This window comes from Narcine bancroftii, chromosome 2 (genome assembly GCF_036971445.1).
Source record: "Narcine bancroftii isolate sNarBan1 chromosome 2, sNarBan1.hap1, whole genome shotgun sequence".
Taxonomy (NCBI): domain Eukaryota; kingdom Metazoa; phylum Chordata; class Chondrichthyes; order Torpediniformes; family Narcinidae; genus Narcine; species Narcine bancroftii.
Genome location: NC_091470.1, coordinates 80,228,881 through 80,247,434, shown reverse-complemented (window position 1 = coordinate 80,247,434; position 18,554 = coordinate 80,228,881). Strand labels below are relative to the sequence as shown.

Sequence of the window (18,554 nt, the reverse complement as noted above, 5' to 3'; positions counted from 1 at the left end):
TGGGAAGCGCAGTTATGCCAGCAGGTAGGGAGGTGCTTCCACCATCAACTTGTACGTTGAATCGGTCAATCTGGCTTTTTTGGTGAATTTAAGGTCTCAAAGGTATATCTGGCATATGTCAATCACCATTCTTTGATTTTTGAGGGTTTTATGACTCGGCATATGCCAAAATATAAAATAATCTAATTCCTATCATTTAATCAATTTACTTTTTTTTGGAAGAAAAATATCATTAATGAGGTGGAATCACTGGTGACCCTAGAGAACAGACAAAGAATTACTGGAGCCTATAATACTTATTGACTCTTCTAATTATATGGGCCCTCATAACTTCATAAATTGAATCTTTCTATCTTTATTATATCTGATTTTCTCTAAACAAATAGGATATTAAATCATATAACCACTGCATATGAGTAGGGGATGTATTTTCTTTCCATTTCAATAAAATAGCTCGTCGGGCTATCAATGTAGTAAAAGCTAAGATGGAGCTTCATCTGAGTCGCAAGAAAAACTGGAGCAAATAACGGACAGGGTTCCAAGTTAATCTTAAAAACTATTGATAGGGTTTGAAAAATCTCTTTCCAGAATCTCTAGAATTTGGATTCAGTTCAGGAAATTCTTTGATGCAGGTTTCAAGGAATGACATAGAAAAAGTATTCAAAGTTGGGAGGAGTCACGTGATGGAGTAGTGGCCGGACGGTGAACTCCAGCCCTCTCCAGAAAAGTCGGAAAAAACAAAGGAAAACACAAAGGCACAAAAATAAAAATTAAAGAAAAGTGAGTATAAAGGTGGAAAGAAGATGGCGACGAAAAAAGAAAAATCGAAATCAACGGTAAGAGAGGAAGAGAAGACAACGGAAGAAGAAGGAGAAGGCCTTACCTGTTCGAAGAGGCCCGCGGTGGAGAGAGAAACCTGCTCCCTCAGGTCGGTAGAAAGTGGACTACAAAAATGGCTCGCTGAGCCGAGTAAAAGTGTGCATCCGCGCATGCGTGACTCCTCGCGCATGCGCGATGCGCATGCAAAAAAACACACCGACGGGAGGGGTGACCAGCTGGGGAGTCGATCTCCACAGCCGGCAATGACAGCTGCAGAACACCTGCAGCAAGAGGAGAACATAGAAGACAACGAAAACAAGAAAGAAGAGAAGAAAAGGGCAACAAAGAAACAACAGATGGCCAACCCAGAGGAAGAAGAAGAGGAAGAGGAAGAGTACAGTGAAATAGAAGAAGAAGGGAAAGGCAAGATAAAGGATATACTTTCTCTTATTAAAGAATACATGGAGTCATTTAAAGAATGGCAAGCACAAGAATTTAATGATTTAAGAAGAAGAATAAACAATACAGAAGAGAAAATGAATAAAATAGATATGACCTTAACAGAAATGGGAAAGAGAATGGACAAGATGGAAGAGCGGGAAGCAGCAGTAGAAATAGAGGTAGAGGACTTAAAAAAGAAATTAGAGGAATCTAATAAAAAAGTTATAGAGACACAAGAACTGTTAGCTCAGAAAATAGATATAATGGAAAATTATAACAGAAGAAATAACATAAAGATAGTGGGCCTTAAGGAAGATGAAGAAGGCAAGAATATGAGAGAGTTTATAAAAGATTGGATCCCCAGGATCCTAGGATGTCCAGAACTACAGCAAGAAATTGAAATAGAAAGGACACATAGAGCATTGGCCTTTAAACCACAACCACAACAAAAGCCAAGATCTATTTTAGTAAAATTCCTAAGATATACTACAAGAGAAAAGGTACTGGAGAAGACAGTGGAAAAAGTAAGAGAAGGCAACAAGCCACTGGAGTACAAAGGGCAAAAAATCTTCATTTATCCAGATATAAGTTTTGAACTCCTGAAGAAGAGAAAGGAGTTCAATATAGCAAATGCGATTTTATGGAAGAAAGGGTATAAATTTATACTAAAGCATCCAGCGGTATTGAAAATATTTATTCCAGGACAACAAAACAGACTATTCTCGGATGCAGAGGAAGCACGAAAATTTACAGAACAATTACAAAATAGACTGAGGGATGAAGACGTGTAACGAGAGTACAAAAGACTGAAAACTAAAAAGACACATAAGTTTTGAACTCCTGAAGAAGAGAAAGGAGTTCAATACATCGAAAACGATCTTATGGAAAAAACAACTATTCTCGGATCCAGAGGAAGCAAGGAAATTTGCAGAACAACTACAAAACAACCAGAGAGATGAAGATATGTAATAAGAGTAAAAATGACCATGATTTATATGTATGTGGGTAAAGAGGTATATGTGTGTATATGTATAATGTGCATACATGAATGTATCCATATTTAGAGGAAAATATAGAAAGTATAGACAAGAATTAATAAGGGAAGGAAATGGAATAGAGGGAATAAGGAGGGAACTAAAAGAGTGACCTTTGTTACATATGAAAAGTGAAATCTTTTCTGGGGGGGCTGGGTGGGGAGGAGTTGCGGTCACTGCAAAATCAGCTAACGCTTGCGAGTGAATTCGCAAATCCAAATGGAGAGGGGATATGTGGTTGTCCGACAAGGGATAAAGGACAACTCAGGAGGGGAAGGGGAGATTGGGGCTAAAGAAGTTTTAAATAGGAGAATAAGGAAAATGTTTGATGTTTTAGGAATGTTGTCTTATAAAGGGTTTAAAACAAGAAAACAGAAATGGATAAGAAGGAAAGGTAATGATGGAGAAACGGAAAGGGAAGATAAACAAAATATAAAATGGCTATGTTGAACTATATGACTTTAAATATTAATGGAATACATAACCAAATTAAAAGGCAGAAACTGCTAAATTTACTGAAAAAAGAAAAAATTGATATAGCATTTGTGCAAGAAACACATTTAACTGAATTGGAGCACAAGAAATTAAAGAGAGATTGGGTAGGGCACGTAACAGCAGCATCGTATAATTCAAAAGCAAGAGGAGTAGCTATATTAATTAGTAAAAATGTGCCATTTAAAATAGAAGAGGAAATAATAGATCCAGCAGGGAGATATGTAATGATAAAATGTCAGATATATTCGGAGTTTTAGAATCTTCTTTCTTTGGCTTGGCTTCGCGGACGAAGATTTATGGAGGGGGTAAAAGTCCACGTCAGCTGCAGGCTCGTTTGTGGCTGACAAGTCCGATGCGGGACAGGCAGACACGGTTGCAGCGGCTGCAGGGGAAAATTGGTTGGTTGGGGTTGGGTGTTGGGTTTTTCCTCCTTTGCCTTTTGTCAGTGAGGTGGGCTCTGCGGTCTTCTTCAAAGGAGGTTGCTGCCCGCCAAACTGTGAGGCGCCAAGATGCACGGTTTGAGGCGATATCAGCCCACTGGCGGTGGTCAATGTGGCAGGCACCAAGAGATTTCTTTAGGCAGTCCTTGTACCTTTTCTTTGGTGCACCTCTGTCACGGTGGCCAGTGGAGAGCTCGCCATATAACACGATCTTGGGAAGGCGATGGTCCTCCATTCTGGAGACGTGACCCACCCAGCGCAGCTGGATCCTCAGCAGCGTGGACTTGATGCTGTCGACCTCTGCCATCTCGAGTACTTCGACGTTAGGGATGAAAGCGCTCCAATGGATGTTGAGGATGGAGCGGAGACAACGCTGGTGGAAGCGTTCTAGGAGCCGTAGGTGATGCCGGTAGAGGACCCATGATTCGGAGCCGAACAGGAGTGTGGGTATGACAACGGCTCTGTATACGCTTATCTTTGTGAGGTTTTTCAGTTGGTTGTTTTTCCAGACTCTTTTGTGTAGTCTTCCAAAGGCGCTATTTGCCTTGGCGAGTCTGTTGTCTATCTCATTGTCGATCCTTGCATCCGATGAAATGGTGCAGCCGAGATAGGTAAACTGGTTGACCGTTTTGAGTTTTGTGTGCCCGATGGAGATGCGGGGGGGCTGGTAGCCATGGTGGGGAGCTGGCTGATGGAGGACCTCAGTTTTCTTCAGGCTGACTTCCAGGCCAAACATTTTGGCAGTTTCCGCAAAGCAGGACGTCAAGCGCTGAATCTACTCAATGTATATTCACCTAACGTAGAAGATCAAAAGTTTATGCAAGATGTCTTTTTGAAGGTAGCAGATACGCAAGGGAACATATTAATAGGTGGGGATTTTAACCTGAATTTGGATTCAAATATGGACAAAACTGGGAAAAAAATTAACAGAAAGAACAAAGTAACCAAATTTATAATTAAATCGATGGAAGAAATGCAACTTTTGGATATATGGAGGAAACAACATCCAAAGGAAAAGGAATATTCATATTACTTGGCTGGACATAAAACATACTCAAGAATAGACCTATTTTTGTTATCAGCTCGTATGCAAGATAGAGTAAGAAAAACAGAATATAAAACTAGAATACTATCGGACCATTCACCCTTAATATTGACAGTAAAGTTGGAGGACATCCCTCCAAGAATGTATAGATGGAGATTAAACCCCATGTTACTTAAAAGGCAGGATTTTAGAGAATTTATTGAAAAACAAATAAAAATGTATTTTGAAATAAATACAGAATCAGTGGAAGATAAGTTTACACTATGGGATGCAATGAAAGCATTCATTAGAGGGCAAATAATAAGTTATGTAACCAGGATGAAGAAGGACTATAATCAGGAAACAGAGCAGTTGGAAAGGGAAATAGTAAATATAGAAAAAGGATTAGCAATGAAGGAAGATACAACTAAAAGAAGAGAATTGGCAGATAAAAAAATAAAATATGAAACACTACAAACATATAAGGTGGAGAAGAATATAATGAAGACAAAACTGAAATATTATGAACTAGGTGAAAAAACGCACAAAATCCTAGCATGGCAGCTTAAGACAGAACAAGCTAAGAAAATGGTATTGGCATCAAGGAAAAAAGACAAACAAATTACATATAATCCAAAAGAAATTAAGGAAAACTTTAGAAAATTCTATGAACAATTATACCGAACTGAAAACGAAGGGAAAGAAGGGAAAATAGATGAATTTCTGACTAAAATTGAACTACCAAAACTACAAATAGAGGAACAAAATAAATTAACAGAGCCAGTTGGAATAGTAGAAATACAAGAGATAATTTAAAAATTACCAAATAATAAGACACCAGGAGAGGATGGATTCCCAATAGAATTCTACAAAACATTTAAAGACTTATTAATTCCGCCCCTCCTGGAAGTAATCAACCAGATTGATAAAACACAAAGCTTACCAGATTCATGTAAAACAGCAATAATTACAGTAATACTAAAGCAAGGGAAAGATCCACTCTCACCAGCGTCATGTAGACCAATATCTTTACTTAACACAGATTATAAGATAATAGCTAAACTATTAGCAAACAGATTAGCAATGTACCGAAAATGGTAAATTTAGACCAAACTGGATTTATCAAAAAAAGACGCACAACAGACAATATTTGTAAATTTATTAACTTAATTCATGCAGTAGAAGGAAATAAAGCACCTGCAGTAGCAGTTGCTTTAGACGCAGAGAAGGCCTGCGACAGAGTAGAATGGAATTATTTGTTCAAAGTATTGCAAAAATTCAGTTTACCGGAGAAGTATATTAATTGGATTAAAGCATTATATAAGGGACCGTTAGCGAAAGTGACAGTAAATGGACATGTATCAGAGCAATTTAACTTAAGCAGGTCAACACGGCAGGGATGCCCACTATCACCTTTATTGTTTGCGTTAGCTATAGAACCACTAACAGAATTGATAAGAACAGAAAATAATATAAAAGGAATAAAAATAAAAGACAAGGAATATAAAATCAGTTTATTTGCGGATGATGTTATAGTGTACTTAACAGAACCAGAACTATCAATAAAAGAATTATATAAGAAATTGAAGGAATATGGAGAAGTGTCGGGTTACAAGATAAACGTAAATAAAAGTGAAGCAATGCCTATGAATAATGAGGATTTCTCAAAATTTAAGAAGGAATCACCATTTAGATGGCAAATGCAAGCAATAACATACCTAGGTGTACAAATAAACAAAAATCTCAGCCAACTATATAAACTCAATTATTATCCACTAATGAAAAAATTACAGGACGATTTAGAGCATTGGAAAGATTTACCACTAACACTAATAGGAAGGATAAACTGTATTAAAATGAACATTTTTCCAAGGATATTATACTTATTTCAAGCATTGCCAATACAACTGACAGAGAAATTCTTCAAGGAGTTAAAGAAAATAATAAGGAAATTTTTATGGAGAGGGGGGAAACGAGGATAGCACTAGATAAATTAACAGAATGGTATAAACAAGGAGGCTTACAACTGCCAAACTTTAAAAATTATTGTAGAGCCGCACAATTAAGATACCTATCAGATTTTTATCAAACAAGGGAAAAGCCAGATTGGATGAGATTAGAATTAGATAAAATAGGGGAAAAGATACCTGAACACATATTATATAAATGGGATGAAAAATTGGTACAACATAGAAGTTCTCCAGTATTACATCATCACCTCAATATTTGGAAGAAGATTCATATAGAAATAAATAAAACAAATTATCAATTACCAAAACTAATATTGACGCAAAACAAGTTACTCCCTTTTACAATAGATAACCTTTCCTTTAGAGAATGGGAAAAAAAAGGGATTAAAAGAATAGAAAATTGTTTTTCAGGAAATAGGTTCTTATCCTTTGAACAAATGAAAGATAAGTACAATATAACTCAAGATACAGCGCTGGCATATTACCAATTGAGATCCTACTTGAAGGATAAATTAGGAAGCAGTTTGAGTTTGCCAGAGGGAAGTAACCTTGAATATGTGATTACAGATACAATGATAATCAAAAGATTTATAACAAATATGTATATTAAACTGTAAGAAAAGGAGAATGAGGAAACAAATGGTAAAACTAAACAAAAATGGGAACAAGATTTAAATATAAAGATAAAAAAGGAAACATGGGAGAAGTTATGCTCCGGAACGATGAGAAATACAATAAATACGAGGTTACGCATGATACAATATAACTGGATACACAGGCTATGCATTACACCTCAAAAGTTAAATAAATGGGACCCAACAGTATCGGATAGATGTTTTCGATGTAAAAAAGAAATGGGAACAACAATTCATGCAATCTGGACATGTGAGAAAGTAAAAAAATTTTGGGAAGATCTAAATCAGATATTAAATAAAATTACAGAAAACAATATACCAAAGAATCCAGAGATCTTCCTCCTAAGTAACATAAAAAACAAAGAATTTGGAATTGATTTGGAGGATGCACAAAAAATATTTGTTAAGATAGCTCGAGCCGTAGCAAAAAAATGTATTATGTCAACCTGGAAATTGGAAGATAATTTGAAAATACAACAATGGTATATAGAAATGAATAAATGTATTCCATTAGAAAAAATAACATATAGTTTAAGAAATAATATTGAAATATTCAAACAAATATGGGAGCCTTACATTAAATACAATAGCGAAAACCTACCGGGGACAATCATTACCTAAGTTAACGGAAGGAAAAGGAAATGAAAAGAATGGACTCAGTAGAATTTCTGGTGTATTTTTATTGAATGACAACATTGTCTGACTGGTTTAATGTATCCTAGATTGTATACTTTAAATGGACGGGAGGGGGGAGGTAGGGAGGGTGGGATGGGAGGAGGGGGGGGTAGAAAATGGCACTGTATATGTGTGAAAAGGAAAAAGTGTGTACCATGGTTAATGTGATTTATGGTGTGAAAAATAAAAAATTTAAAAAAAAAAGAAAAAGTATTCAAAGTTTCAATAATCTTTTTATTCAAAATAATTTTGCTTCTTTCGAACAATTATCAGTCAAATTTAATCTTTCCAATAATTATTGGTTTAGATATTTACAAATGAGACATTTTGTTCAGTTTAACGTTTTGGATTTTCTGTATATTTCTAATGCTAAGATTCTTTATCTGCTTTTTAACATATGATTTTAATTTCATGGTGGATTAATAGCATGTATTTATAACAATTTACTGGACTTGAATTCAGTCCCAATGCGTGGGATAAAAAGAGATTGGGAAAGATACTTTTTCAGATGAAGATTGTTACTCTATTCTCAGTTTGATTAATGATTCCTCATTTTGTGAAAGACATATTACAATTTAAGGTGGTGGGAGGAGTCACGTGATGGAGTAGTGGCCGGTCGGGGAACTCCAGCCCTCTCCGGAAAAGTTTAAAAAAAAGACAGTGAAAAAACAAAGGCACAAACACAAAAACCTAAATAAAGTGAAAGTAAAGGTGTGGAGAAAATGGCAGTGAAGAAAGAAAAGCCAAAAGCAACGAGAAGAAGAAAAGACGTCGGAAGAAGAAGGTGAAGGCCTTACCTGTGCGAGGAGGTCCGCCGTGGAGAGAGAAGCCTGCTCCCTAAGGTCAGTTGAAGCCCCGAACTTGGGACTCGATCTCCACAGCTGAAATTGACAACCACAACAAAGCAGCAAGAGGAAAACATAGAAAATAACGAGAACAAGAAAGAAGAGAGTAAAAAGAAATCAAAGAAACAACAGATGACCAACCCAGAGGAAGAAGACCAGCATCAAGACACTTCTCTTTCTTTTCCAATCTTTTTATTATTATTATTATAATTTATAAACACAAAAATTTTTTTAGATCAGTTTTAAGTATGAACTATCTCTAAAAAAATGATATAATTAATAAAAATATATTAAAAAAAGAGAGAAAAAAACCCCAAAAAGGAAGAAAAAACAAATCTGAATTAAAAACTTTAAAAAAAAACCTACCGATATAGCTAAATCACACCGATCACTCCGATCTCATCTAACAGCCCAATTATCATACATAATCATAAAAAGAAAACAGAGCCAGATCAACTCACCACAAATGAAAATATTGAATAAATGGTCACCAGGTTAACTCAAACTTAGAAGGGGATTCATAGACAGAGTTTCTAATTTTCTCTAAATTTAAACATAGTATAGTTTGGGTAAACCATTGGAAAACAGTGGGAGGATTAACCTCTTTCCAATTCAATAGTATAGATCTTCTAGCCATTAGTGTAAGAAAAGCAATCATACGATCCGCAGGAAGAGATAAATAAGTCAAATCTATCATAGGTAATCCAAAAATTGCAGTAATGGGATGTGGTTGTAAATCAATATTCAAAACGGTAGATATAATGGAAAAAATTTCCTTCCAATAATTCTGTAAAGAGGAACAGGACCAAAACATATGTGTAAGGGAAGCTATTTCCAATTGACATTTATCACATATAGGATCGATATGAAAATAAAAACGATGGAGTTTATCTTTAGACATATGAGCTCTATGAACAACTTTAAACTGTATCAGTGAATGTTTTGCACATAGAGAAGAGGAGTTTACCAGTCGCAGAATTTTATTCCAATTTTCATTGGAAATATGAAGGTTGAGTTCTCTTTCCCAATCATTTTTAAACTTTCCAAAAGTCCCAGAATTTATTTTTGTAATTATATTATATAATTTAGATATCACACCTTTTGGAGGGAATTTTGAATATAGTATATCCTCTAAAACAGTCGTAGTCTCCCGATTGGGAAAAGAGGGTAAAGTCGAAACTAAGAAACTCCTAATCTGCAAATATCGAAAGAAATGAGATCGAGATAAATCATATTTCATGGATAATTGTTCAAATGACATGAAAGAGTTATCCAAGAATAAATCCAAAAAGCATGTTATACCTTTAACTTTCCAGAGTAAATAAGCTTGATCAATTAGAGAGGGATGAAAAAAAAAATTTAGTACAATAGGGGTTTCCAAGATAAAATGACTTAGGCCAAAAAATCTCCGGAATTGAAACCATATACGTAGTGTATGTTTAGCCATTGGATTATCAATTAGTTTATATAGTTTAGTAAGAGTAAAAGGGAGAGCAGCTCCAAAAATAGAACTAATTGAGAAATTTTGTACCAGTTTAATTTCTAAATTTACCCAATGGGGATTTAGAGATAATTCTGAATAATTCAACCAATACCTTAAGTAACTAATATTAATTGCCCAATAATAAATTCTAAAGCTGGGTAATGCCAATTCTCCCTCCAGTTTAGATTTCTGTAAATATTTTTTTCTCAATCTAGGATTCTTGTTTTGCCAGATATATGAAGACAATTTAGAATCGACCTTATCAAAAAAAGATTTAGGAACAAAAATAGGTATAGCTGGGAATATATATAAAAAATTTAGGTAAGATCATCATCTTAATAGCATTAATTCGGCCTATCATGCCTTCTCAGCATCTAATGAAATAACACATTCTGAGGACTTATGTGAAGGGGTGTAAATAATATTCATCAATCTTCTAATATTAAAGGAGGAATAACGATTTTTAATGAATCCAGTCTGGTCTTCAGAGATAATATATGGTAATATCTTCTTTAGCCTTGTCGCTAGAATTTTAGAGAAGATCTTAGAATCAACATTCAACAAAGAAATTGGTCTATAAGAAGAACATTCGGTCGGGTCTTTATTTTTTTTCAAGATTAGAGAAATCGTAGCTCTGTAAAATGATTGTGGTAGTTTACCCAATGTGATAGATTCTTCAACCATCTTAATAAGCCAGGGAGAGAGAGTAGAAGAAAAAGCTTTATAAAATTCCACAGAATATCCATCAGGACCTGGTGCTTTCCCCGAGTTCAGTGAGGAAATAGTATTATTGATCTCAGAATCTGTAATGGGTTTACTTAATTCTAAGTTATCTTAAGGTAATACTTTTGGGAGTTTCAAATGTTCTAAAAAATTAAACATATTACTAAGGTCTTGAGGGAATTCTGTACTATATAAGGATGTATAAAAATTTTGGAAAGATTGATTTATCTCTTCCTGGTTAACGTCAGTTCTCCATTCTGTTTGCGAATCTCCACAATTTGGCGTCTAACTGAAATATTCTTCAGTTGATTAGCCAACAGTTTACCCGATTTCTCACTATGCACATAAAAATCAGATTTAGATCTAATTAACTGGTTTTCAATCGAAGATGTAAGTAACAAATTATATTCCATCTGCAGTTCAATTCTTTGCAAAGTTCTTCAGTAGGATCAGTCACATATTTCTTGTCAATGTCTTTAATCTTCTCAACCAATAGATGAGTCTTGTTTTTGATGCATTTCTTCAAAGCTACTCAGTAAGAAATAATTTGACCACGAATATAAGCCTTGAATGTATCCCACAATATTCCATAAGAAATTTCCGTAGTGTAATTTGTTGAAAAGAAAAAGTTAATTTGTTCTTTCATAAATTTAACAAAGTCTAAATCTTGCAATAATGTAACATCAAAACGCCAGTGCTTAATAGTAGAAACAGTCTTTGAATTTAAGAGAGAGTTGTAATGGAGAGTGATCCGAAATGGCTATAATGTCATACTTACAAGCAGTTACAAGTGAAATAAAACGTGAATCAATAAAAAAGTGATCAATTCTCGAGTATGAGTGGTATACATGAGAAAAAAAGGAAAACTCTTTATCTGTCGGGTGAAGAAATCTCCAAATATCAACAGCTCCGGAGTTAGTAAGGAAAGAGTTAATATATGTAGCCGATTTATTCGGTAGGAACTGTGAAGGTTTCGACCTATCTAGCAGGGGATTCAAACAACAGTTAAAATCCCCACCCATTATTAAATGATATTCATTTAGATTGGGTAAAATAGTAAACAAATATCTAAAAAACTCAGGGTGATCTACATTCGGGGCATAAACATTAACCATGACAACCTTAATATTGAATAATAACCCAGTAACCAATAAAAATCTCCCGTTAGGGTCTACAGTGATGTCATGTTGAACAAATGTAATAGAGGGATCAATAAAAATAGATACACCTCGAGTCTTAGAGCATGAGTTGGCATGAAATTGTGGGCCTTTCCAAGATTTAAAAAAACGCAAATTATCCTCCTTCCTCACATGAGTCTCCTGTAAAAAAATAATCTGTGCTTTCAGTCTCTGGAATACTTTAAAGACCTTCCTCCTTTTAAACAGGTGGTTTAAACCATTAGCATTCCAAGAGACAAAATTAATGTTTTGATCCATTACTTAGGTCAACCCTCCAGTATATAAAGGGTTAACCAAAGCAGGGACCCATGTGCCCGTAAGAAGAATTAAGATATAAGGAAGGACCGGAAATGATGACGTGTCAGCCATATCTGTAGTTCTAAAAAAAAATCAAGAAAAAACGAAAGAAAATGAAACATAAAAACCCCTGAAAGAAAACAAAACCCACCCCCCACCCAAAAAGCCCCCCATCTGACCAGCGAGCGATCAGAGAAAAAAGAAGAAATAACACTAAATCTACCCCCATGTCTTCAGACGGCAGCTCCTAATATTAAGGTAAGATCCACCACCTAAACTTATAAGAAGGATTTTATGGAGAAAGACAAAGAGAAAATGGCGAATGTAAAAAAAAAAACCGCGAAAAGTTTTAATAAACAAAAAATAAAAAATCGCCATTTTCAGTAACTCAGAAATAAAATAGTAAAGAATATAATCATATTATTAGTATAGATTAATATAAAATTAAACATACACTTATATATTAAAAAAAATTCTCACAGAGGAGAAAAAAATATATATAAAAATGTGTTAGAGATGAACAGGATAATTAGAGCTACAATGATCTATTACTTTTCGAATGGTCAGAAATCAGAGTCTGACTATTAACCTGAAAAAGACCAATATCTACCGCATTTTTTTATCGGTCACTCGGGCTGAAAGGTCGTGCTAGGCGGGAAATTAGCCGACAGGTAGTTCCGTGCTGCAGACACGGAGTCGAATATTTGACGAGCTTGGTTCTCCGGAGAAATTCTGAGCCTCGCAGGATACAGGAGCGCAGGTTTCAGTTTCTTCTCAAAACATTCGGACATCAGATCTTTAAACAGTCTTCGAGCCCGTACTACCTCCGGACTAAAATCTTCATAGGCTCTTAGATTAAAGCCACGAACAGTCACATTTCCAAGTCTTCTGGCTGTACGAATCAATCTATCTTTTGTACTCACGTAGTGCATACGGACCATCACCACTCTGGGTTTAGAAGCTTCAGCATTTCGGTTCCAGATACGATGTACTCTATCGAGTAGCGGTGGATCAGCAGGGAATTCGGATGGGTATGCTTCTTTTAATAGCTCAGCAAAAAACGTCAGGAGATCTCCTTTCTCAATGCCTTCAGGAATTCCAACCAAACGAATATTTTGTCTTCTGGAACGGTTCTCTGAATCAATGCTTTTCAGCTGGAGCACTTCTAGCTGTTTAATTGCTTTGGAAAGTTTCTGTTCGACCTCAGCCAGTCTAATCTCTTTTTGTTGTACTTCAGTCTGAAGAGCTGCAATTAAGATATGTTGTTTTTTGGTTTCAGCTTCTGAGGCAATTAAAGCTGTACGAAGTTCAGCTAGGTCTTTTTTGCGACAAACATCTTTGAATGCATCACGAAAAAATTTTAAAAAGTCATTGAAGGTCATCTCACTTAGTTTAATGTCTGGTTGTTTCTTCTCTCAGCCGTCACCTTCTTCTGCCCGGGTTTTAGCTCGTGTAGCTTTTCCTTCAGTCATTTCTTCAAAATTTTCAGACTCAAGTACAAATAGAGAAATAATAAAGATCTTTCTGACTTCTGTTAAGTTAGTTCAAAGGTGGATACAGGTTAAAAATAGTATATTTTATGGAGCAAAAACCAAACCGTGTTCACTCCGTGAGCGCCACCTGGAGACTCCAAGACACTTCTAGAAGACCAAAAATACCCAACAAAATAAAACAAACAAATCAACAAGAAAACCAGAAGAGACAGAGGTAAAGGACACTGATCCTGGAGTGGACTCAGAAGAAGGAGGAAGAACACAGAGGAAGATGACGGGAAGGGCAAGTACATGGATATTTTTTTTTAAAGAATATATGGAATCAGTAAAAGAATGGCAATCACAAGAATTCAGTGAAATAAAAAGAAGAGTAAAAGGTACAGAAGAAAAAATGAATAGATTAGAGATGATCATGTCAGATATAGGAAAAAGAGTGGACAAGGTGGAAGAACAAGAAACAGCCATAGAAATGGAAGTAGATGACTTAAAAAAGAAATTAGAAGAATCTGATAAAAAAGTTAAAGAGACACAAGAGCTGTTAGCTCAGAAGATGTGAGAGAATTTATAAAAGAATGAATCCCCAGGGTCCTAGGAAGACCAGAATTACAGGAAGAAATGGAAATACAAAGGGCACACAGAACATTAGCCCCTAAACCACAACCACAACAAAACTCAAGATCCATTCTAGTAAAATTCCTAAGATATCTTTGGCTTGGCTTCGCGGACGAAGATTTATGGAGGGGGTAAATGTCCACGTCAGCTGCAGGCTCGTTTGTGGCTGACGTCCGATGCGGGACAGGCAGACATACAACAAGAGAAAATATATTGGAGAAAGCAATGAGGAAAATAAGAGAAGTCAAAAAATATTTTTCTATCCAGATATAAGTTTTGAACTCCTGAAGAAGAGGAATACAAATGATCCTATGGAAAAAAGGATATAAATTTATGCTAAAGTATCCAGCGGTACTTAAAGTAGTTATTCCGGGGCAGCAAAACAGACTATTCTTGGATCTGGAGGAAGGACGAAAATTTGCAGAACAACTACAAAACAGACAGAGAGATGAAGAGATGTAACAAGAACAAAAATGACAACAAACTATATATATATTAAAAAAATAGAGTATAAGTAAGAACTAAGAAGGGAAAGAAAAGGAAGAAAGGAAGTAAGGAGGGAATTAAGAGAGTGACCTTTGTTATATAAGAAGATTAAAATGTTTTCTGGGGGGGCTGGGTGGGGAAGAATTACGGTCACTGCGAAATTAGTTGACGCTTGCGAGTGAATTCGCAAATCCAAATGGAGAGGGGAGATGTGGTTGCCCGACAAGGGACAAAGGGCAACTCAGGAAGGGGAGGGGATAGTGGGGTTAAAGGAATTTTAGATAGGAGAATAATGGAAATATTTTATGTTTTAGAAATGTTGTCTTATAATGTGTTCAAAAAAAGAAAGCAGAAATGGATAAGAAGGAAAGGTGAAGTTGAGGAAACGGAAAAGAAAGATAAACAAAGTATGAAATGGCTATGTTGAACTATATGACTTTAAATATTAATGGAATACATAACCAAATCAAAAGGAAGAAACTGTTAAATTTACTGAAAAAATAAAAAATTGATATAGCATTCGTACAAGAAACACACTTAACTGAAGTGGAACACAAGAAATTAAAGAGAGATAGGATAGGACATGTAACAGCAGCATCATATAATTCAAAAGCTAGAGGAGTAGCTATATTAATCAATAAAAGTGTACCAATCAAAATAGAAGAGGAAATAATAGATCCAGCAGGGAGATATGTAATGATAAAATGTCAGATATATTCGGAGTTTTGGAATTTACTCAATGTATATTCACCTAATGAAGAAGATCAAAAATTTATGCAAGATATCTTTTTGAAGATAGCAGACATGCAAGGTAACATGCTAATAGGAGAGGATTTCAACCTTAATTTGGATTCAAACATGGATAAAACTGGGGGAAAAAATTAACAGAAAGAACAAAGTAACCAAATTTATAATTAAATCGATGGAAGAAATGCAACTTTTGGATATATGGTGGAAACAACACCCAAAGGAAAAGGAATATTCATATTATTCGGGTAGACATAAAACATACTCAAGAATAGACCTATTCCTGTTATCAGCTCGCATGCAAGAGAGAGTTAGGAAAACGGAATATAAAGCTAGACTATTATTGGACCACTCACCCCTGTTATTGACAATAGAGTTAGAGGACATCCCACCAAGAATGTATAGATGGAGATTAAACTCCATGCTACTTAAAAGGCAGGATTTTAGAGAATTAATTGAACGACAAATTAAAATGTACTTTGAAATAAATACGGAATCAGTGAAAGATAAGTTTATACTATGGGACACAATGAAAGCGTTCATCAGAGGGCAAATAATAAGTTATGTAACTAAGATGAAGAAGGACTACAATCAGGAAACAGAGCAGTTGGAAAGGCAAATAGCAAATATAGAAAAAGAATTAGCAATGAAGGAAGACACAACTAAAAGAAGAGAATTGGCAGATAAAAAAATAAAATATGAAACACTACAAACATATAAGGTGGAGAAGAACATAATGAAGACAAAACAGAAATATTATGAGCTAGGAGAAAAAACGCACAAAATTCTAGAGTGTCAGCTTAAGACAGAACAAACTAAGAGAATGGTATTGACATTAAGGAAAAAAGACAAGCAAATCACATATAATCCAACGGAGATTAATGAAAACTTCAGAGAATTCTATGAACAATTATATCAAACTGAAAACGAAGGGAAAGAAGACAAAATAGATGAATTTTTAATTAAAATTGAACTATCGAAATTACAAACTGAGGAACAAAATAAATTAACAAAACCATTTGAAATAGAAGAAATACAGGAGATAATAAAAAAACTACCGAACAATAAAACACCAGGAGAGGATGGATTCCCAATAGAATTCTATAAAACATTTAAAGATTTACTAATTCTTCCCCTTCTGGAAGTAATCAACCAGATTGATAAAAGACAAAGTTTACCAGATTCATCCAAAACAGCAATAATTACAGCAATACCAAAGACGGAAAGATCCACTTGCACCAGCGTCATATAGACCAATATCTTTACTTAACACAGATTATAAGATAATAGCTAAACTATTAGCAAACAGATTAGCCAACTATGTACCAAAAATAATAAATCTAGACCAAACTGGATTTATTAAAAAAAGACAAACAACAGACAATATTTGTAAATTTATTAACTTAATTCATGCAGTAGAAGGAAATAAAACTCCAACAGTCGCGGTTGCTTTAGACACAGAGAAGGCAATTATTTATTCAAAGTACTACAAAAATTCAGCTTACCAGAGAAATATATTAATTGGATTAAAGCATTATATAAGGGGCCATTGGCGAAAGTGACAGTAAATGGATGTATATCAAAACTATTTAACTTAAGCAGATCAACAAGGCAGGGATGCCCACTATCTCCCTTATTGTTCGCATTAGCCATAGAACCACTAGCAGAACTGATAAGAACAGAAAATAAAATAAAAGGGATAAAAATAAAAGACAAGGAATATAAATCAGTCTATTTGCAGATGACGTTATAATATACTTAGCAGAACCAGAAATATCAATAAAAGAATTACATAGGAAATTGACGGAATATGGAGAAGTGTTGGGGTACAAGATTAACGCAAATAAAAGTGAAGCAATGCCAATGAATAATGCGGATTTCACAAAATTTAAGAAAGAATCACCATTCAGATGGCAAACGCAAGCAATGCGATACCTAGGTATACAAATAAATAAAAACCTCGGTCATCTATATAAACTCAATTATTATTCATTAATGAAAAAATTACAAGACGACTTAGAGGATTGGAAAGACTTACCACTAACACTGATAGGAAGGATAAACTGTATTAAAATGAACATTTTCCCAAGGATACAATATCTATTTCAGACATTACCAATACGCTTAACAGAGAAATTCTTCAAGGAGTTAAAGAAAATAATAAAGAAATTGAAGAAATTAAAGAGAATGAAAAGAACTGACTCAGTGGAATTTCTTGTTTATTTATTCTTGTTTATTTTTATTGAGTGACAACATTGTTTGACGGGTTTAATGTATCTTATATTCTGAACTTTAAATAAATGGGAGGGGAGGAGGGAAGGGAGGGGAGAAAACGACACTATATATTTAAGAAGAAAATGTATGTCTCTTGATCAATATGGTTTATAGTGTGAAAAATAAAAAAAATTTAAAAAAAAGGTGGTGCACAAATTTCATGTCTAAACTTAAATTAACTCTTTTTTTATGCAGACTTTGATCCTTTTTGTGAGAAATGCAAAATTTTTGAAGCCTCTCTGATTCGTATGTTCTGGGAATGCCGAAATTTAGAGAGATTCTGTAAAGAGATTTTTCAAACTCCGTTCATTTATCAAGCCAATTTTGGAGCCAATTTGCCAACTTGCCTTGGGTTCCATCAGCTCTCACCTTTTGGGTGAATCTTCCATGTGGACCTTCTGAAAGAGTTCACATTGATTGCATGATCCTCATCAATACATTTTGCTCAATCAAATTAGTTAGTAGGATCTCTTACCAGCACAGCCATTTCCTTTTCACAATCCCCTTTTATTTTCACATGTAGTTTAATTCTGCCCCTCAGAATTGTTTCCATTATCTTCCCTACCATCATAATTTTCCAGCACAAGTGCTGTGAATCCACAGAAGTTTGCCTTTCCTGCAAAATTCTCTGCAATAGTTGCAAGTTTGATGACATCTACCCTCCAAGTTCTGTCTATTTAGCAAGCTAACCAGAATGGAGCTCTGTGTGGCTGCCTTTAATGTTAAAATAAAATGTTTCTGTGTTTGGACTCCAAAGAGCTGCATAAAACATAATGACTGTATGAAGTTACAGCCATCTTTGGTTCAAAAGTGGAACTTAATGCTAATCAGTTCATCAGACCATAAAGCACTCTATTTCAACATTTGGGGTTGAATTGAGTTA

General features: G+C 34.9%; 1 protein-coding gene across 6 annotated transcripts in view; it reads left to right on the top strand.

Annotated features, from left to right (window-relative positions):
* The window catches only part of LOC138753800 (regulator of microtubule dynamics protein 3-like), a 412,426-nt gene that overhangs the window by 95,467 nt on the left and 298,405 nt on the right, over window positions 1–18,554 (top strand). The gene's annotated exons all lie outside the window — the stretch shown is intronic.